Source organism: Momordica charantia, assembly GCF_013281855.1.
Source record: "Momordica charantia cultivar OHB3-1 chromosome 1 unlocalized genomic scaffold, Mcharantia_2.0 BLBB01000001.1, whole genome shotgun sequence".
In the NCBI taxonomy this organism is placed as follows: domain Eukaryota; kingdom Viridiplantae; phylum Streptophyta; class Magnoliopsida; order Cucurbitales; family Cucurbitaceae; genus Momordica; species Momordica charantia.
In genome coordinates, this window is record NW_028275157.1 from 23,356,126 (window position 1) to 23,379,419 (window position 23,294).

The 23,294-nt window shown below is 31.6% G+C and overlaps 1 long non-coding RNA gene across 2 annotated transcripts; it reads left to right on the plus strand.

Moving 5' to 3' along the window:
• Positions 1–967: 967 nt before the first annotated feature.
• Positions 968–22,766, plus strand: LOC148213465 (uncharacterized). 2 transcript variants are annotated; one of them, XR_015792120.1, is made up of 8 exons: positions 968–1,319; positions 1,707–1,801; positions 1,895–2,090; positions 2,418–2,563; positions 2,677–2,740; positions 2,827–2,883; positions 3,709–3,802; positions 21,079–22,766. It is a non-coding gene; the product is annotated as an uncharacterized LOC148213465 (long non-coding RNA). The 2 variants fall into 2 exon arrangements; XR_015792121.1 differs by having other exon boundaries at positions 21,179–22,766.
• The last annotated feature ends 528 nt before the right edge of the window (positions 22,767–23,294 follow it).

The following is a 23,294-nucleotide window of genomic DNA, read 5'->3' on the forward strand; positions in this document are numbered from 1 at the left end:
TGTTTTGTTTAAAACGTGTAAAAGTTTGAGTTAAATTACAAGTTTAACCTCTCTCTTAGAGTTTATCTAATAAGTTATTGAAATTTTAAAAGTGTTTAATAGAGTCTTGAATTTGTAATTTTTTGTTCGATAAGTTTTTTATTTATTAGATAGTTGTCCGAATTATTTGATTCTAAATTTAAAGATTAGACATAAAATTCAATATTGTATCAGTAAATTTATAAATTTTCATCAAATGCCAAATAGGTCATAGGACTAGGTACAGATCAGAAAGTTAATTGACATTTCAGTACAAATTTTTAAATATGTGACTTTTTTTTTCAAATGTCAAATAAGTCAGGAAAATTGTACTGTATTAAGTAAAATTACACTATATAACATAAATTTAATACATATATTTTTAAAGATGCGATTTTTTGTTTAAATATAGCGTAAATTTGACTTTATTATTGCGTTTTATATTATTACTCCATTTTGGGTGCCTATGTATGTATCTATATATATATATATATATATATATATTTGAATAAGAGGACTGCTACATTTTAACAAAATATATTTATTTTATGCTATTTAAATACCTCATTATATTGTATTATTATTTTTTGTTGGGAGATTTATTAAGAATATTTTATTATTTTATATTTTGAAAATTATTAAGAAATTTTTATTTGATATATTATATATATATTTGTTTATATCACTAAAAAAACTAAAATATGTCATTGATATTTTCCATCGAAAGAAAAAAAAAAGTTTTCTTTTTCGTTTTAATACGTAAAAAAAGTAATTATTATTAGATCTTTTTTCATTTGTAAAAAGAAAAATAATAAGAAAATAAGAAACAAAAAAGAGGTATCGTTTTTTAAAATGGAATTAATTGAAGGATCACGGATCAACGTCACGAAATCAACAAGTTAATTAGCCGTTACGTCAGTATCGTCAGACGCTCGTCTTCAACGGTCCATTTCTTAGTTGAACAATCTTCACTACACAGGCGCGCTCTGTTTCCCGCCATCACTCAGACTCTCAGTCAGAAGCGTGACCGCCACCTGTCTCGCCGGCCGCGGGTTTCCACCGGATGACAGGCTGTCATTCGCTGTCCACCGTAACGGCCTCTGGCTATATTTTATTCCTCACTTGCGCTCTCTTCTTCTTCTTCTTCAGAGCCTTCCGTCAACATCAACTTTCGCGCCAGCGGCCTCTGCCCTTTTGAGTGGTTCGTTGCGACCTTGCAAACCCTAGATCGGACCAGGCGAAGAGAAAGCGCAGCGCAGAACTGGAAGACGGCTTCTCGTCTCGTTGATGAAAATGTAGAGGTAATACAACTCTGTTTCAGCCTTTTATTGTTCTGGGATTCGATTGGAACTTCAAGGGTCCGATCTGATGGTTTTCCGATTGTTTCTCCTTTGTTGGTTTTCCGCTCCAATGCCATTAATTTTTTCTTATTTCCCATCTTAATCAGCGCATTCTTCAGTGATTCCTTATCTATCTGTTTTATTTTCTCCTTTTCTTCTGTGTGTTTATTTCGGGGTTAACTGAGAACTTCTGAGGTCAATTAGGGTTATTTTTTTGCCTGTTAAATTTACATTGATGGCTTTTTGTTTTTCGTGGTTGTGAAAACGAATTAGGGGGTTTATTATCAAGCAGGCACTCTTCCTTTTCTTTTCGAATTTTATGAACATTATGAATGTGAAACATGGCAGGTGGGGAGTTTGGAAGACACGGCTTTCTTGGCTCTTGGCATAGGGGCACTGGTGGTATCGTGTGTAACAACGGAGTTCGTCACGTGTCATGTAATGTACGTTTCTGCAATTTTATTAGATGATGTTAATGTTAATTCCTCGATTGGTAATTATAATTTTATGGACTGTGTTTTGATGTGAATTACCAGGATGCATGGACGGAAGGTGTTATTTTTGGTTCACAACAGAGGAGGATGCAGAGGAGGATTTTCTTTCTGAATTTGGGTGATGAATTGGAGGTTGGATTGAGATGGATTGGCAGAGATGTGGGACCTGGTCGTTTATTGAGTTAATTTCTCAATGTGAAAAGATTCCTACCATCCTGTTTCTTTCAAGCAAAATACGGTATGAAGTTCGGGCAGAAAAGATTTCTGAAAATGACTGATTTCTCATTCATAGTAATTGAAATAGAATAAGATAGAACCCTTAAGGTTCTTTACCAAATTCAAGAGTCAATAGTTAAATGTTGACGGCTTAGGTGAACTTAATCGTTTATATGGACTCCATTACTTTCATTTGAATTTTATATTCCTTTTTCTTTTCCCGAACTTTTTTTTAATAGAAGGGAAAATGCTCATAAAGTTTTATGCCCTTGCTCTTTTGTTATTGGTATATGTCATTTGATCCATTCCAATAAGCGTAATTTTGATTTTTCCACCTCCTTCTTTGCAGGTCACCTTCCTTCGCTAGAGCGAGGTCAAAATCAGATCACTTATTAGATGTTCCAGTAGGTGGAGATCTTCAACTTTTTAACATTCAATTGTCACTCGAGAGATCATAGATCTAGATCACTGTTGAGATCTCCCCATTATTCTAGGGTATTTGTTAATAATTGCATAATTGTCAATCTGTTTTAACTAGTTATTGATGATATTTCACAATATTCTATGTTGTGAATTTATATGAATTTTGCATAAAAAATAATGTGCAGGTAATTCATGATAGGGTTGACATTGTTGAGGGTAGTTTGGTGACCACTAGTCACTCAATTATTGGTGGGTATTTGTCTTTGTGAACTTAATTTGAGAGAACCAATCGTATGTACTAATTTTTAACTCTAAATTAATACTTTTGATTGCAGCTACTCAAAAATTGTTAGACCTTCAAACAGAGATTGGAGAGCAGAAAAGCTGCAAAGGTAATTAAGTTTGCTTCATGCACATTTTTTGTGCCCTGTCCTTCATCTTGTAGTTATATAAATTATAAAATTATAAGGTTCAGCTGAGAGCTGTATCATTTACTCTAATACTAATTAAAATTTGAACTTAATCCTTTATGCTCTATTGGATTATGTTTTCATATTTTTTTTAAAAATTACTTGTTGGCTCGAATGTCTTTCTTCTTTACATCGTAAAAACATTTTTGCAGTCTTGCTAAAATTGAAAAAAAGGAGACTACTCTTATGAAAATGTGAAGCTTTGTATAGATTTAATTTTTCCAAAGAAGAGATTAGAAATCAGAGAAATTATTAGTAAGAACTTAAAATTAATTATTTAACTTTTTCACTATATTTTAATGTAAACAATTTGCATGGTTGATGCTTCTTATTTCATTAGTCATGAATTAATCATATGATTTGAGACTAAATAAAACATCAAGACGATTTCGTTTTTGTTCTCCTTCAACTTGTCATCTCATTTTGATAATCCAATCAACCCATGAATCCAATTTGAATCAACCATGAAAAGACCTCTTGGGCTTGTAATAATTATTTTTCAAAAGTTAAATCATCTTATATTTTGAAAAAAAGAATCACAATATCCCATAAATACGATTTGGTTTTTCATAATAATATTATCAATACTATTATCAATATGGAAATGATTAATATCATTTTCAAAATTTCTATGGTATTTTCGAAAAGGACACTTTACCAATTTAAATTTTGTTTAATCCTTCGAGACACGTTGATTGAAATATTTATAATTCCTTCAATCCATTATAATTCATTCCTTTTATGTAGGCAATTCTAGTTGCTTTCTGTCAAGGATTCCAACATGTGTGCGACCTAATTCTCACTTGAAGTATATTTTTGACATTGTTGTAGTCCTAATAAGGTGAGGTTCCCACACAACAGAATCTTTATAAATATTTCAATTTTTGTTTTAAATTTGCTGGTATTTGTTTTTAGCCATTATAGGTTTTTTTTTTTGACCTGAACATTATCATTTTTATTTGACCTGTTAGCCTTTATAGGTTTAATCTTTATTGTATTTTTTTTTAATGCTTTTTGTACTGCTACAGATTTATTTATTTTTAATTTAGAGGTTAAAAGATTAAATTACAATAAAGATTAATAACTAACTATTATGAATGTTAAACCTGAGAGAGGTTCATAAGTAATATCTTTGGATTTATTACTGTTTTTGGGTAGTTTGAAATAGAGCATTGAACCCTAATTTTTTCCCATTAGAAACTAACTGATCCAAACATATATGAGGAATTTAGGAGTTTTTGTTCTATGGGACAAAGGGATTTCGCAAATAAATTGGAGGCTACAGTAGGTGCTGACAAGCCATTTGTGGTTCTAAGAAGGTAGAAAGATTATTTAAGGAAATGGAAGATCAAATAATGGGAGTGCATCAAGGTAAAAGGAAGGTCAATCATGCGGCAATAATTTAAATATGACATGTTATTTGGAGTTTTATTAGCTTGTGGACAAGTGGTGGAGAAATAATAAAACTAGCGACCTTCTAGGTATGCCATAAGAAGTTTAGAAATAATCTAGATTTGTGTGAAAAGTTAAGATATTTGAAAGTAAAGTTAAGATGTTTGAGAATCACTTTCAATGGAAGCACTTGAATAGAAGATACAAGAGCTCTTTAAAAAACAAATTGAATTGTTATTATTTAAGGAGGAAGGAAGATACTTTTCTAGGATAAAGGGATTTTGGATTAAAGTATGAGAATAGAATTCAAAGTGGATACAGTGTTAAAGATGATGGGACGACTTTGAATTGCCAATAAGTTTCCTTGATAATAAAATGTTTGAGGGAGTTGAAACAATGGAAGCACCGCAATAAAAGACATAAGGGCTATTGGTAGCAGGGAATCATTGGATTGTATTGGTCAACAAAATGGATAAACGAGAATCTTTTGGATTTGTTGAGTTTAATTGTTATGTATTTAAGGAGGAAGGAAGATACTTTGTTAGGAAAAGAGATTTTGGATGAAATTATGAGACTAGAATTCAATTTTTGGTTTGAAGAGTTCTTGTCATTCTTTTGATTGTAAACAATGGTTGAGCTGCCAAATATAAGGTCTATTTTGGGACAAGTGAGGAAAAAGAATTGTAAAGATTTGAAAGTTAAGTTTTTTATGGAAAAAAGATTTTCCAAGTGGATAGAGTATTAAGATGATAGGACGAAGGTACTTTCTTAGAATTGTCAATAAGTTTCCTTGATAATAAGATGTTTGAGGGAGTTGAAATAATGAAAGCACCATGATACAAGATATTTGGGCTATTGGTGGCAGGGAGTAGTTGGATTGTATTGGTCAACAAAATGGATGAAGGAAAATATTTTGGATTTTTTGAGTTGAATTGTTATGTATTTAATGAGGACAAAAGATACTTTGTTAGGATAAAGGGATTTTGGATTAATGTGTGAAACTAGAATTCAATTTTTTGCCTTAAGAGCTCTTGTCATTCTTTAGATTGGAGATAATGATTGAGCTACCAAATATGAAAGTTTATTTTGGGACAAGTGAGGAAAAGGGTTGGTATAGATTTGCAAATTGGATAGAGTATTAAGATGATGGGACGAAGATACTTTCTTAGAATTCTAATAAATTTCTTTGATGATAAGATGTTTGAGAAAGTTGAAACAATGGAAGCACCAAAATAAAAGACATTAGGGCTATTGGTGGCAAGGAATAGTTGGATTGTATTGGTAAATAAAATGGATAAAGGAGAATCTTTTGGATTTGTTGAATTTAATTGTTATGTATTTATAAGGAGGAAGGAAGATACTTTGTTAGGATGAAGGGATTCTGGATTAAAGTATGAGACTAGAATTCAATTTGTTGTTTAAAGAGCTCCGTTGTTCTTTGGATTGGATATAATGATGGAGCTACTTAATGATAAGGTTTATTTTGGGACAAGTGAGGAAAAAGGGTTGTAAAGTCTTGAAAAGTGGATATTTTCTTTGAATGGTTGAAAGAAAGAGATGAGAATTCGAATTTCTCAAAATATCCGGAATTGTCTTATGGAATGGACAATTCCTTCATAAGTCTAAAACGAACAAGTGAGGGATGATGAAAAGAGGTTTGATGGAATTTTAAAGAATGGAAGCTCTAAAATAAAACATATTAGGGTAATTGGTGACGGAGAAAAGTTTGATTGTATTGGTAAATAAGATAGACAATAATGAAAAATAAGAATTTGGATTATAAAGGATTTATTGAGTTTTATGGTTATGTATTCAAGGGGAGGAGAACGATACTTTGTTAGATATAGGAATTTGGATTTAAGAATGAGACTAGACTTCAATGTTTTGACTTCAGAGTTATTTTCTTGAGAATTTGGATAAAAACTTTCCTTATTTGGTTGGAGCTAATAACTGAGCTACCAAATAGTAAGGTCTATTTTGGAGCCAATGAGGAAAAAAGGGTTGTAAAGATTCACAAAATGGAGGAAGTATTGAGGATTGGACAAAGATACTTTCTCATTGCGGTTTGCCTTGGAGAATTAATTTAGAAGAATACATTAGAGATTATGTATTCCACGAGAAAAAAATATATGTGTAGTCTCTTGATGGATGGACTATGTATCGGAATAGACATATTAAAACAAAAAGGTGAAGAATTCCTTGAAAATAGGTTTGGGAATAAGAAGTTTGGAAATGTTTTAGATTTTTATGGAAGTTAAAGACATTTGTGAAACACTTCCGATTGGACTTTGTAATAAAGGATTTTTATTGGATACAAAGCTTTATAGTTGTGGATACAAAATTTTAAAATTCTTTGAAAAGTTTATTTTGGAATAAGATGACATAAAGAAATTTGGAAATATTCTAGGTTTATGTGGAAAGTTGAGGAATTTTTTAGTCATTTCATTTGATTTTCATAGTTGTGGATTTTTATTGGCCATGTAGTTTGCTCAAATTGGAGATCTATTAGTATATCGTTTTGAGTTTCACATGTTTTTGGATAAGTGGTGGAGAGACTTATAAGTCTAAAGGAAGAATTGAAAGATGACGAAAAGAAATTTGAGAGAATTGTAATGAATGGAAGCGATTGAATAAAAGATGTTAGTGTAATTGGTGCTAGAGAAAAATTTGATTCTATTTGCCAATAAGATGGATAAAGGACAAATAGTTTGGATTTGTTGAGTTTTATGGTCATGAATTTAAGGAGGGAGAAATATTAGGGTAAAAGAATTTTGGATTAAAGAATGATACTAGACTTCAACTTCTTGTCTTAAGAATTCCTTTTTTTGAGAAGTGGATAAGAATTTTCGTCCGAGGATACCGATTGAGCTACCAAGGAATACGATTTTGTTTTGGGCTTGTGATGGAAAAGGTTATAAAGATGAGAAAGTGGATGAAGTATTAGGATGATTTGACAAAGATACTTTTTGACTCGCTATTGGTTGGCTTGAATAATTAAATGAGAATATATTAGACATTATGTACTTTGAGGAAAAAGATATCTCTAGTCTTGGAGGGACTATGCATCAGAACATACATATTCAAAGGACAAGTGAATAATTCCTAGAAAAGTTAATAGGGCATAAGATGACATATTATGTGGAAAGTTAAGATATTTATGAATCACTTCGATCTGGTCGCGTTGTGGCAAATTTTTAATGGTGTATGGTTTTTAGTTGTACATGTTTTGGACAACCAGTGGAGAAAGTCGTAAGTCCAAGTGGAACAATTGAGGGACAACAATTCGTGGTTGAGGGAAGTCCTAAAAATTGATGCACTACAATAAAAGATATTGGGGTTCTTGGGGAAGTTAGATTGAATTGGGAATAAGACTAATAAAGTACAATATTTTGGATTTATTAAGTTTTATGGTTATGTATTTAATGAGGGAGAAAGATACTCTATTAGGATGGAGGAGTTCTGGGAAAAAGAATGAGATTGGACTTCAACTTTTGTTCTAAAGAGGTGGATAATAATTTTTTGTTATTTGGATTGGAGATAATGATTAAGGTACCATAGTTAAGGTTTGCTTTTGGAACAATGAGGATAAAAGGTCGTAAAGATTAGCAAAGTGGACGGAGTATTAAGATAATAGGATGAAGATACTTTCTTATAATTGCTAATAATTTGCCTTGAACATTATACATTAAGGTATGGGGTAAAGGACAATAGTGAAAAATTCTTGGAAAAGTTATTTTAGGAATAAGGTGACATATTGACTCAAAAGTTTGGAAATGTTCTAGATTTGTGTGAAGACATGATAAGGTAATTGGTGCTAGAGAAAAGTTTGATTGTATTGGTCAATAAGAAGATAAAGGGCAATAGTTTGGATTTGTTGAGTTTTTTATTCTATATTTAAGGTTGGATAAAGGACAATAGTGAGGAATTATGAAAAACTGATCTATAGTAGGTGTCGACAAGCCATTTGTGGTTTTAAGAAGGTAGAAAGATTGTTTAAGGAACTAGAAGATCAAATAATGGTAGTGCATCAAGGTAAAAGGAAGGTCAATCATGTGGCAAGAATTTAAATATGACATGTTATTTGGAGTTTTATTAGCTTGTGGATGAAGATACATGGAAAAGTTAAATTCTTATAATGGATGAAGTATTAAGATAATAGGATGAATATACTTTCTTATAATTGCTAATAATTTGCCTTGAACATTATATATTAAGGTGTGAGATAAAGGACAATAGTGAAATATTCTTGGAAAAGTTATTTTAGGAATAAGATCATATTGACGCAAAAGTTTGGATATGTTCTTGATTTGTGTGAAGACCTGATAAGGTAATTGGTGCTAGAGAAAAGTTTGATTGTGTTGGTCATTAAGAAGATAAAGGGCAATAGTTTGGATTTGTTGAGTTTTTTATTCTATATTTAAGATGGGATAAAGGACAATAACGACGAATTATTGAAAAAGTGATCTATAGTAGGTGCCGACAAGCCATTTGTGGTTTTAAGAAGGTAGAAAGATTATTTAAGGAGCTGGAAGATCAAATAATGGGAGTGCATCAAGGTAAAAAGAAGGTCAATCATGTGGGCAATAATTTAAATATGACATGTTATTTAGAGTTTTATTAGCTTGTGGACAAGTGGTGGAGAAATTATAAAACTAGTGATCTTCTAGGTATAAGCTACTTGATATGTAGAAGTAATAGTTGAGGGATGACGTTTAGAGGTCATTCAAAAGGCCACAAGGGCAAGTTACAAGAATGGCAGTGGTGAAGAAGATAGTAATTTTTGTTATTTGGATTATACAAAATGATGGAGCTACCAAGTATTAAGGTTCGATTCATAGACTTTGAGGAAAAGGGGTTATAAAGATTTGCAAAGTGGGTGAAGTAATAAGATGACTACACAAAGATACTTTCTTAAAATTAAAGATAATGTACTTTAAGTTAAAGGAAGTACATGTATTATGGTAGGACTTAGGAGGACTGTGTACTGGAATAGGAAAATTTAAATTGTAGAACGGAGAATTGTTGGAGAAGTTGATTTTGGAATAAAATGACATGTGCTATAAGAAGCTCGATAATATTATATTTTGGTGGGAAAAGTCAAAGACAAATGTTAATCACTCCCATTTAGTTAGTATAGTTGAGGATTTTACTTAAGTTCGTTCGAATAGAAGATTCATTAGTATATTATTTCTAATTTTACAAAATTTTGTTCAAGTGGTGGAGAAATTCACAAGTTTAAAAGGGCAATTGAGGGATGATGAAAATGAGGTTCTAAGGGAATCTTAAACAATGGAAGCACTAGAATAAAAGATATTACATCTATTGTTCCCAGAGGAAAGTTGGATTATAATGGTTAATCACATGGATAAAGACGACATTTTGGATTTTTAAGTTGTATGTTTGGGTACTGGAGGGAGAAAGATACATTGTTGGGAATAAAAAATTTTTGGACTAAAGAATGAGATGAGATGAGACCGAAACTTTTTTCATAAGATTTCTCTCTCTCTCTCTCTCCCTCTTTTTTTTTTTTTCTAACTAGAAGAGTATAAGAGTTTTTTGTTATTTTGTTTTGAATTAATGAATGAGTTGCCAAGTATTAAGGTTTGATTTTGGCCCCGGGTGAGGGAGGAGAAAGGGTTGTAAAAATCAGCAAAGTGTGGATGAACTACTATAGTGATTGGACGAACACTTCCTCATAATCGCGACATTTTGTCTTAAAGGAGGAATGTGGTGGAAGGAGTCTGTATTAAATTAGACAAATTAAGAGCAAAGATAGAGAAATTCTTGGAGAAGTTACTTTTGGAATATAATAACATATGCCATGAGAAGCTTGGATGTTTACGGGGAAAGTTAAGACAAATATGAATCATTTCCATATGGTCATTGAAGTTGAAGATCTTTCTTAGAAACATAGTTTGTTCAAATTTGAGATCTACTAGTATATGATTTTTTGTTATACAAAATTTTGGACGAGTATTGGAAAGCTTGTAAGTCAAAAAGGAACAATCGAGGGATAATGAAAAGAGGTTTTAGGGAATTTTAACCAATGGAAGCACTTGAATAGAGGATATAAGCGGTTTTGGTTGGATTGTTTTGGTCAATATGGATGGATAAAGGACATTCTTTTAAAGGAGAAAGATATGTGTAGTCCAATGGAAAACTATGTATTGGAATAGATGATAATAAAATACAAAAGTGAAAAATTCTTGAATAAGTTTGGATGTTTGAGAATCACTTTCAATGGAAGCACTTGAATTAAAGATATAGGAGCTCTTTAAACAAAAAATTGAATTGTTATGTATTTAAGGAGGAAGGAAGATACTTTGCTAGGATGAAGGGATTTTGGATTAAGTATGAGACTGGAATTCAATTTGTCGTTTAAAGAGCTCTTGTCGTTCTTTGGATTGGAGATAACAATTGAGCTACGAAATGATAAGGTTTATTTTGGGACAAGTGAGGAAAAATGGTTGTAAAGTCTTGCAAAGTGGATATAGTGTTAAAGATGATGGGACGAAAATACTTTCTTTGAATTACCAATAAGTCTCCTTGATAATAAAATGTTTGAGGGAAACAATTGAAGCACCAGAATAAAAAAAACATTAGGGCTAATTGGTCGGAGGGAATAGTTGGATTGTATTGGTTAACAAAATGGATAAAGGAGAATCTTTTGGATTTTTTGAGTTTAATTGTTATGTATTTAAGGAGGAAGGAAGATACTTTGTTAGGATAAAAGGATTTTGGATGGATGAGACTAGAATTCAATTTTTTGTTTAAAGAGTTCTTGTCATTCTTTGGATGGTAGGTTATGATTGAGCTACCAAATAATATATATGGTTTATTTTGGGACAAGTGAGGAAAAAGAATTGTAAGGATTTGAAAGTTAAGTTTCTTATGAAAAAAGGATTTGCAAAGTGGATAGAGTGTCTTAAGATGACGGAACGAAGATACTTTCTTAGAATTGTCAATAAGTTTTCTTTGATAACAAGATGTTTGAGGGAGTCAAAATAATGGAAGCACCATAATAAAAGATAGTTGGGCTATTGGTGGCAGGGAATTGTTGAATTGTATTGGTTAACAAAATGGATGAAGGTGAATCTTTTGGATTTTTTGAGTTCAATTGTTATGTATTTAACGAGGAAGAAAGATACTTTGTTAGGATAAAGGGATTTTGGATTAATGTATGAAACTAGAATTCAATTTTTTGTCTAAAGAGTTCTGGTCATTGTTTGGATTGGAGATAATCGGAGATAATGATTGAGCTACGAAATATATGGTTTATTTTGGGACAAGTGAGGAAAAAAGGTTGTAAAGTTTTACAAAGTGGGTGATGTATTAAGATGATGGGATAGAGATACTTTCTTATAATTGTCAATAAGTTTCATTGATAATTATATTTTTAAGGGAGTTGAAACAATGGAAGGACTAGAATAATTGGTGCTAGAGAAGGTTGTATTGGTAAAGAAGACAGGTAAAAGGTTAGGATTTGTTGAGTTTCATGGTTATGTATTTAAGGAGGAAGAAAATTACATTGTCAGGATAAAGGAATTTTGGGGAAAAGAATGAGATTGGATTTCTACTTTTTTATTTTTCCCAAAGAGATGAAAGAAAAATTTTCGTTATTTGGATTGGAGATAATAATGAATAAGCTACCAAGAATTATTAAGATAATAAGACACAAATACTTTCTTAGAATTACTGAAAATTTGCCTTGAAGATTGGAGTAAGAAGATAACATTAGAAATGGTGTACATAAAAGGAAAAAATGCATGTAGTGTGATGGATGGAAGACTATGCTTTGGAATAGACCTATTAAGTTCAAAAACTGAAGAATTCTTTGAAAAGTTTAGTTTCAGATGAGATGACATAAAGAAGTTTGGAAATGTTCAAGGTTTGTGCAGAAAGTAAAGTATTTGTGAATTGTCCATTTTGTTTTTGTAGTTGTCGATTTTTATTGAGCACAAAGTGTGTTCTAATTGGAGATCTATTGGTATATGGTTGAGTTTTACAAGGTTTTGGACAACTGGTAGAGAGATTCATAAATCTAAAATGAACCAAGTGAGGGATGATGAAAAGAGGTTTGATGGAATTTTAAAGAATGCAAGTTCTAGAATAAAAGATATTGGGGTAGGTGCTAAAGAAAAGTTAGATTGTATTGGTCAATGGATAAAAGACAATAATTTGGATTTATTGAGTTTTATGGTTATGCATTTAAGGATGGAGAAAGATACTTGTTAGGATATAGGAATTTGCATTTAAGAATGAGACTAGACTTGTCTTGAGAATTGGATAAAAACTTTCTTTACTTGGTTGGAGATAATAGTTGTGGTACCAAAATAATAAGTCTGTTTTGGGGCCAATGTGGAAAAGGGGTTGTAAAGATTCGCAAAATAGATGAAGTATTAAGGATTGGACAAAGATACTTCTCATTGGTAGTTTGCCTTGAAGAATTAATTTAGAAGAATACATTAGAGATTATTCAAAGAGGAAAGTGTATTCGTAGTCTCTATATGGGTGGACTATGTATTGGAATAGACATATTAAAATGAAAAAGTGAAGAATTGTTGGAAAAAAGGTTTGGAACAAGAAGTTTGAAAATGTTTTGAGGCTTGTGTGTAAAGTTAAAGTATTTGTGAATCACTTCCATTTGGTGTAGTAGTGAATTTTTCTTAGGCACGAAATGTGTTATAATTGGATATTTGTTGGTATATGGTTGAGCTTTGCAAGGTTTTTGGACAAGTGATGGAGAGATTCATAAGTCTAAAACGAACAAGTGAGGGATGACGAAAAGAGGTTTGATGGAATTTTAAAGAATAGAAGCTCTAGAATTAAAGACTAGGGTAATTGGTGCTGGAGAAAAGTTTGATTCTACTAGTAAATAAGAGATGGATACAAGACAATCATTTGGATTTATTGAGTTTTATTTTATTTTTTAACAAGATACTAACTTTCATCGATGAAATGAAAAGGAACAAGAAATTGTTCACATATACAAACTCTTCAAAGAGTGAAACGAAAAGTATTTAAAAGAAAAATACAAAGAAAAATAAAGAACTTAAAGCAAAGAACTACATATTAAAACAAAAAGGTGAAGAATTCCTTGAAAATAGGTTTGGGAATAAGAAGCTTGGAAATGTTATAGATTTGTATGGAAGTTAAAGACATTTGTGACACACTTCCCGTTGGTCTTAATAGTAAAGGATTTTTATTGGATACAAAGTTTTTCAAATTGGAGAGGGTTGTTATATGATTTTCAGTTTGACAAGTGGTAGAAAATAAGTCTAAAAGAAACAATTAGGATTTTGAGACGTGGCTTGAGGGAATTTTCAATTAAGAAAGCACTAGAATAAAAGATATTAGATCTATTGGTGAAGTTGGATTGTATCGAACCTAATGGTAAATAAGATTTAATAAGTACAATATTTTTTATTTTTTGAGTTTTATGGTTATGTATTTGAGGAGAGAGAAAGACACTTTGTTGGGATAAAGGAATTTTTAGAAAAAGAATGAGATTGGACTTCAACTTTTATTTTAAAGTGTTCCTGTTTTGGATGAGAATTTTTGTTATAGGATTGGAAATAATGATTGAGCTACCATGAATTAAGGTTTATTTTTTGTCAGTGGGAAAAAGGGGTTGTAAGGGCTAGTATGGATGGAGTATTATTAAGATAATAAGATGAAGATACTTTCTTAGAATTGCTAATAATTTGCCCCGAAGATTGAAATGAGAAGACAACATTCGAGATTATGTATTTTATAGAGGAAAAAGATACTTGTAGTGTGGATTGAGGACTATGCATTGGAATGAATATATTAAAATTGAAGTCTAGCAAGGATGGAGGACTAGGCATTGGAATAAATATATTAAAACTGAAGACTTAGAATTCTTTGAAAAGTTTATTTTGGAATAAGATGGCATAAAGAAATTTGGAAATGTTCTAGGTTTATGTGGAAAGTTGAGGGATATTTTAGTCATTTCATTTGATTTTTATAGTTGTGGATTTTTCTTGGCCATATAGTTTGCTCAAATTGGAGATCTATTAGTATATGGTTTTGAGTTTTACATGTTTTTGGATAAGTGGTGGAGAGACTAAGTCTAAAAGGAAGAATTGAAACATGACGAAAAGAAATTTGAGAGAATTGTAATGAATGGAAGCATTAGAATAAAAGATGTTAGTGTAATTGGTGCTAGAGAAAAGTTTGATTCTATTGGTCAATAAGATGGATAAAGGACAATAGTTTGGATTTGTTGAGTTTTATGGCCATGTATTTAAGGAGGGAGAAAGATACCTATTTAGGGTAAAAGAATTTTGGATTAAAGAATGATACAAGACTTCAATTTCTTGTCTTAAGAATTCATTTTTTTTTTTGAGAAGTGGATAAGAATTTTTGTCTGAGGATATCGATTGAGCTACCAAGAAATAAGATTTTGTTTTGGGCTTGTGATGGAAAAGGTTTATAAAGATGAGAAAGTGGATGAAGTATTAGGGATGATTTGACAAAGATACTTTTCGGATTGCTATTGGTTGGCTTCAAGAATTAAATGAGAATATATTAGCATTATGTACTTGAGGAAAAAGATATTTGTAGTCTTGTGGATGGACGACTATGCATTAGAACAGACATATTAAAATGAAAAGTGAAGAATTCCTAGAAAAGTTAATTAGGGCATAAGATGACATATTTAATAAGAAGTTTGGAAATGTTCTAGAATTATGTGGAAAGTTAAGATATTTATGAATAACTTCGATCTGGTCGTCGTTGTGGCAATTTTTTAATGGTGTATGGTTTTTCGTTGTACATGTTTTGGACAATCAGTGGAGAAAGTCGTGAGTCCAAGTGGAACAATTGAGAGACGACAATTCATGGTTGAGGGAAGTTCTATAAATTGATGCACTACAATAAAAGATATTGGGGTTCTTGGGGAAGTTAGATTGAATTGGGAATAAGACTAATAAAGTACAATATTTTGGATTTATTAAGTTTTATGGTTATGTATTTAATGAGGGAGAAAGATACTCTATTAGGATGGAGGAGTTCTGGGAAAAAGAATGAGATTGGACTTCAACTTTTGTTCTAAAGAGGTGGATAATAATTTTTTGTTATTTGGATTGGAGATAATGATTAAGGTACCATAGTTAAGGTTTGCTTTTGGAACAATAAGGATAAAAGGTCGTAAAGATTAGCAAAGTGGACGGAGTATTAAGATAATAGGATGAAGATACTTTCTTATAATTGCTAATAATTTGCCTTGAACATTATACATTAAGGTGTGGGGTAAAGGACAATAGTGAAAAATTCTTGGAAAAGTTATTTTAGGAATAAGGTGACATATTGACTCAAAAGTTTGGAAATGTTCTAGATTTGTGTGAAGACATGATAAGGTAATTGGTGCTAGAGAAAAGTTTGATTGTATTGGTCAATAAGAAGATAAAGGGCAATAGTTTGGATTTGTTGAGTTTTTTATTCTATATTTAAGGTTGGATAAAGGACAATAGTGAGGAATTATGAAAAACTGATCTATAGTAGGTGTCGACAAGCCATTTGTGGTTTTAAGAAGGTAGAAAGATTGTTTAAGGAACTAGAAGATCAAATAATGGTAGTGCATCAAGGTAAAAGGAAGGTCAATCATGTGGCAAGAATTTAAATATGATTTGGAGTTTTATTAGCTTGTGGATGAAGATACATGGAAAAGTTAAATTCTTATAATGGATGAAGTATTAAGATAATAGGATGAATATACTTTCTTATAATTGCTAATAATTTGCATTGAACATTATACATTAAGGTGTGGGGTAAAGGACAATAGTGAAAAATTCTTGGAAAAGTTATTTTAGGAATAAGGTGACATATTGACTCAAAAGTTTGGAAATGTTCTAGCTTTGTGTGAAGACATGATAAGGTAATTGGTGCTAGAGAAAAGTTTGATTGTATTGGTCAATAAGAAGATAAAGGTCAATAGTTTGGATTTGTTGAGTTTTTTATTCTTTATTTAAGGTTGGATAAAGGACAATAGTGAGGAATTATGAAAAAGTGATCTATAGTAGGTGTCGACAAGCCATTTGTGGTTTTAAGAAGGTAGAAAGATTGTTTAAGGAACTAGAAGATCAAATAATGGTAGTGCATCAAGGTAAAAGGAAGGTCAATCATGTGGCAAGAATTTAAATATGATTTGGAGTTTTATTAGCTTGTGGATGAAGATACATGGAAAAGTTAAATTCTTATAATGGATGAAGTATTAAGATAATAGGATGAATATACTTTCTTATAATTGCTAATAATTTGCCTTGGACATTATACATTAAGGTGTGGGGTAAAGGACAATAGTGAAAAATTCTTGGAAAAGTTATTTTAGGAATAAGGTGACATATTGACTCAAAAGTTTGGAAATGTTCTAGATTTGTGTGAATACATGATAAGGTAATTGGTGCTAGAGAAAAGTTTGATTGTATTGGTCAATAAGAAGATAAAGGGCAATAGTTTGGATTTGTTGAGTTTTTTATTCTATATTTAAGGTTGGATAAAGGACAATAGTGAGGATTTATGAAAAAGTGATCTATAGTAGGTGCCGACAAGCCATTTGTGGTTTTAAGAAGGTAGAAAGATTGTTTAAGGAACTAGAAGATCAAATAATGGTAGTGCATCAAGGTAAAAGGAAAGTCAATCATGTGGCAAGAATTTAAATATGACATGTTATTTGGAGTTTTATTAGCTTGTGGATGAAGATACATGGAAAAGTTAAATTCTTATAATGGATGAAGTATTAAGATAATATGATGAATATACTTTCTTATAATTGCTAATAATTTGCCTTGGACATTATACATTAAGGTGTGGGGTAAAGGACAATAGTGAAAAATTCTTGGAAAAGTTATTTTAGGAATAAGGTGACATATTGACTCAAAAGTTTGGAAATGTCTAGATTTGTGTGAAGACATGATAAGGTAATTGGTGCTAGAGAAAAGTTTGATTGTATTGGTCAATAAGAAGATAAAGGGCAATAGTTTGGATTTGTTGAGTTTTTTATTCTATATTTAAGGTTGGATAAAGGACAATAGTGAGGATTTATGAAAAAGTGATCTATAGTAGGTGTCGACAAGCCATTTATGGTTTTAAGAAGGTAGAAAGATTGTTTAAGGAACTAGAAGATCAAATAATGGTAGTGCATCAAGGTAAAAGGAAAGTCGATCATGTGGCAAGAATTTAAATATGACATGTTATTTGGAGTTTTATTAGCTTGTGGATGAAGATACATGGAAAAGTTAAATTCTTATAATGGATGAAGTATTAAGATAATAGGATGAATATACTTTCTTATAATTGCTAATAATTTGCCTTGGACATTATACATTAAGGTGTGGGGTAAAGGACAATAGTGAAAAATTCTTGGAAAAGTTATTTTAGGAATAAGGTGACATATTGACTCAAAAGTTTGGAAATGTTCTAGATTTGTGTGAAGACATGATAAGGTAATTGGTGCTAGAGAAAAGTTTGATTGTATTGGTCAATAAGAAGATAAAGGGCAATAGTTTGGATTTGTTGAGTTTTTTATTCTATATTTAAGGTTGGATAAAGGACAATAGTGAGGAATTATGAAAAACTGATCTATAGTAGGTGTCGACAAGCCATTTGTGGTTTTAAGAAGGTAGAAAGATTGTTTAAGGAACTAGAAGATCAAATAATGGTAGTGCATCAAGGTAAAAGGAAGGTCAATCATGTGGCAAGAATTTAAATATGATTTGGAGTTTTATTAGCTTGTGGATGAAGATACATGGAAAAGTTAAATTCTTATAATGGATGAAGTATTAAGATAATAGGATGAATATACTTTCTTATAATTGCTAATAATTTGCCTTGGACATTATACATTAAGGTGTGGGGTAAAGGACAATAGTTAAAAATTCTTGGAAAAGTTATTTTAGGAATAAGGTGACATATTGACTCAAAAGTTTGGAAATGTTCTAGATTTGTGTGAAGACATGATAAGGTAATTGGTGCTAGAGAAAAGTTTGATTGTATTGGTCAATAAGAAGATAAAGGGCAATAGTTTGGATTTGTTGAGTTTTTTATTCTATATTTAAGGTTGGATAAAGGACAATAGTGAGGAATTATGAAAAAGTGATCTATAGTAGGTGTCGACAAGCCATTTGTGGTTTTAAGAAGGTAGAAAGATTGTTTAAGGAACTAGAAGATCAAATAATGGTAGTGCATCAAGGTAAAAGGAAGGTCAATCATGTGGCAAGAATTTAAATATGACATGTTATTTGGAGTTTTATTAGCTTGTGGACAAGTGGTGGAGAAATTATAAAACTAGTGATCTTCTAGGTATAAGCTACTTGATATGTAGAAGTAATAGTTGAGGGATGACGTTTAGAGGTCATTCAAAAGGCCACAAGGGCAAGTTACAAGAATGGCAGTGGTGAAGAAGATAGTAATTTTTGTTATTTGGATTATACAAAATGATGGAGCTACCAAGTATTAAGGTTCGATTCATAGACTTTGAGGAAAAGGGGTTATAAAGATTTGCAAAGTGGGTGAAGTTATAAGATGACTACACAAAGATACTTTCTTAAAATTTAAGATAATGTACTTTAAGTTAAAGGAAGTACATGTATTATGGTAGGACTTAGGAGGACTGTGTACTGGAATTGGAAAATTTAAATTGTAGAACGGAGAATTGTTGGAGAAGTTGATTTTGGAATAAAATGACATGTGCTATAAGAAGCTCGATAATATTATATTTTGGTGGGAAAAGTCAAAGACAAATGTTAATCACTCCCATTTAGTTAGTATAGTTTAGGATTTTACTTAAGTTCGTTCGAATAGAAGATTCATTAGTATATTATTTCTAATTTTACAAAATTTTGTTCAAGTGGTGGAGAAATTCACAAGTTTAAAGGGCAATTGAGGGATGATGAAAATGAGGTTCAAGGGAATCTTAAACAATGAAAGCACTAGAATAAAAGATATTACATCTATTGTTCCCAGAGGAAAGTTGGATTATAATGGTTAATCACATGGATAAAGACGATATTTTGGATTTTTAAGTTGTATGATTTGGTACAGGAGGGAGAAAGACCGAAACTTTTTTTATAAGATCTGTCTCTCTCTCTCTCTCTCTAACTAGAAGAGTATAAGAGTGGATGAACTACTATAGTGATTGTACGAACACTTCCTCATAATTGCGACATTTTGTCTTAAAGGAGGAATGTGGTGGAAGGAGTATATTAAATTAGACAAATTAAGAGCAAAGAAAGAGATTCTTGGAGAAGTTGCTTTTGGAGTATAATAACATATGCCATGAGAAGCTTGGAAGGTTACGGGGAAAGTTAAGACAAATATGAATCATTTCAATATGGTCATTGAAGTTGAAGATCTTTCTTAGAAACATAGTTTGTTCAAATTTGAGATCTACTAGTATATGATTTTTTGTTATACAAAATTTTGGACGAGTATTGGAAAGCTTGTAAGTCAAAAAGGAACAATCGAGGGATAATGAAAAGAGGTTTTAGGGAATTTTAACCAATGGAAGCACTTGAATAGAGGATATAAGCGGTTTTGGTTGGATTGTTTTGGTCAATATGGATGGATAAAGGACATTCTTTTAAAGGAGAAAGATATGTGTACTCATAAGATGACATATTTAATAAGAAGTTTGGAAATGTTCTAGAATTATGTGGAAAGTTAAGATATTTATGAATCACTTCGATCTGGTCGTCGTTGTGGCAAGTTTTTAATGCTGTATGGTTTTTAGTTGTACATGTTTTGGACAACCAGTGGAGAAACTTGTAAATCCAAGTGGAACAATTGAGGGACGACAATTCGTGGTTGAGGGAAGTTCTACAAATTGATGCACTACAATAAAAGATATTGGGGTTCTTGGGGAAGTTAGATTGAATTGGGAATAAGACTAATAAAGTACAATATTTTGGATTTATTAAGTTTTATGGTTATGTATTTAACGAGGGAGAAAGATACTCTATTAGGATGAAGGAGTTCTGGAAAAAAGAATGAGATTGGAGTTCAACTTTTGTTCTAAAGAGGTGGATGATAATTTTTTGTTATTTGGATTGGAGATAATGATTAAGCTACCATGAATTAAGGTTTGCGTTTGGAACAATGAGGATAAAAGGTTGTAAAGATTAGCAAAATGGACGCAAGTATTAAGATAATAGGATGAAGATAGTTTCTTATAATTGCTAATAATTTGCCTTGAACATGACATATTTATGGTGGGGTAAAGGACAATAGTGAAAAATTCTTGGAAAAGTTATTTTAGGAATAAGATGATTATGTCTTAAATTCTGACAATTTGCCTTGAAGATTGAAATGAGAAGACAACATTATAGATTATCTACTTAAAAGAGGATGTTAGTGTATATAGATTAGTATATTTTATATTCTTGTATTAATATTAATTTGTCATTTACCTTCTTCTTATAAGATTAGGTCAACCTTGTATATTTGTCTATATATATAGACTTTAATAATGAGAATATAGAACATTGGATTCTCTCAAACCTTAGTCTCTACATGGTATCAGAGCTCTAGGTTTTTTGCCCATTAGGGTTTTGTGCCCGTTAGAGTTTTGATGCCCATTAGGGTTTTGATGCCCGTTAGGGGTTTTGATGCCCGTTAGGGGTTTTGTGCCTGTTCGGGTTTTGATGCCCGTTAGGGTTTTGATGCCCGTTAGGGTTTTGATGCCCATTAGGGTTTTGTGTCCATTAGGGTTTTGTGTCTTAGGGTTTTGTTCATTGCTATCCAACACAAATCACCGCCGCCGATCACCGCCGCTGCTGCTGACCGCTGCCGTTTGCTGATTTGCCAGCTGTTTTCCGATTGTTGTTCGTGGGTTTCATCTCGCCGCCAAATGCCGTCACCGCCAGTCGCCACGCGTCGCCTTCACCCCTCGGGTTGTCGTGGGGTAGCACTTAGGGTTTCTGGTTTCAGAAAACACCTGATCCGGTTCAAGTGGTCCAGTTCAACCGGTTTGGTTTCAAGTGGTTTGGTTCATCCGATTCAAGTTCGGTTCGGTCTGGTTCGTCACATTTCGATTCGGTTTGGCTGATTTATACCAGTTTTGGTTAGATTTGGTTTGGTCTGGTTTTGTCGTTTTGTTCAAATAAGTTTGTTTGTATATTATGGCCGAGAAGAATTCAATTGTAACTTCTGAAGTGATCCCAATGATATAAAAAAAAATCACAAAACACAAGTTGAATAGATTATTTGTCTAACAAGTTGGGCATGATTAACATATATGCACCAACTTGAGCACCAACTTGAGGGGGAGTGTTAGAGTATATAGATTAGTATATTTTATATTCTTGTATTAATATTAATTTGTCATTTACCTTCTCCTTATAGCATTAGGTCAACCTTGTATATTTGTCTATATATATAGACTTTAATAATGAGAATATAGAACATTGGATTCTCTCCGACCTTAGTCTCTACAGAGGAAAAGATGCACATTGCAAGACCATTTTGGATTGTTGAGTTTTATGGTTATTTATTGAAGGAAGGTGAAAGATACTTCAGGATAAAGGACTTGTATTGGTGCTTGGGAAAAGTTGGATTGTATTACAATATTTTGAATTTGTTGAGTTTTATGGTTGTGTATTGAAGGAAGGATAAGATACTTTGTTTGGATAAAGGACTTTTGGATTAAACAGTGAGATTAAACTTCAAAGTTTTTTCTATAGAGTTCTTTGTTTGACGAGTAGATGAATTATCAAGATGATTGGACAAAGATATTTGCTCTAAGTTTTTGAAAGTTTTTCCTTGAAGAATGAAATGAGAAGATAATTAGATGTTGTGTAGTTTAGGCCCTTTAGGGTGCAAGGAATGACACTGAAAAATGAAAGGAAAAAAATTCATGCAGTGTTGTGGATGGAGGACTATGTATTGGAACAGACCTATGAAAATGGCAAAATGAAAAATTCTTGGAAAAGTTAATTTGGAAATAGGATGACATATGTCATAAGAAGTTCAGAATTGTTCTAGATTTTAGTGGAAAGTTAATTCTTGGAAAGTTATTTGGTTATCGCATTTGAGGATTTATATTGAACACAAAGTTTGTTCAAGCAGAAGATTTATTGGTATATGATTTTGAGTTTTGTGGGTTTTTGAAACAAGTGGCAAAGAAACTCCCGTGTCTAAATGGAATTATTATTGAGGGATGATGAAAAGTGGTGTTAGAGAGTTTTTGAACCATGGAAGCACTAGAATAATAGATATTTGGACTATTAGTGCCTAAAAAAAGTTGGATTGTATTGATAAAAATATAAGATTGTTAAAGCAGAATATTTTTTCAACATAGTAAGATATTACAATTTAGTATTACATTCATTTTTGACATGCATTTATATGGATTTTTCTTTTTCTGTAAACATATGAATTGAAATTATTTTATATTTTGGTAGCATATTAAAAATGCAGTGGAAGGGGACATGTTAGATGACGTGCTATGTTTGCGTAAGTACTTATCTTCACTCGAAAATGTTTCATTATTTAATTAGTTTGTAAACTTTACAATAGTTTTTTCTAGTTTATTTAAAAGTTGGTTTATTCTGTTCTTTGTTTATTGAATACCATATGAATGGTCAATCTTTTTTCCTCAAAAGATATCCAGATTGATTTGGTCTCTGTGTTTAGATTCCATCAAAGAGTCGTTTGATAATGATATGCGTTGTTTGATTAGAATGCTTCTCAATGTTAATTGTTGGGTCGTCTTTCTCCTGCATAGCTAACCCTTATCTCTTCCTTCGAATCTTCCTCCACTAGTTTCTCTTTACTATTTCTTTTGTTTGACCGTATGAGCTTCTTCTTTGAACCAAGCATACTTCTGCTCAGAATCTTTGTGTTGCCATCGGTGGTTTCATAGAACCTCTGAAATAGAAGAATTGAAATGTCATTATCAATTTTTTTTTATTTGATTGATTTGG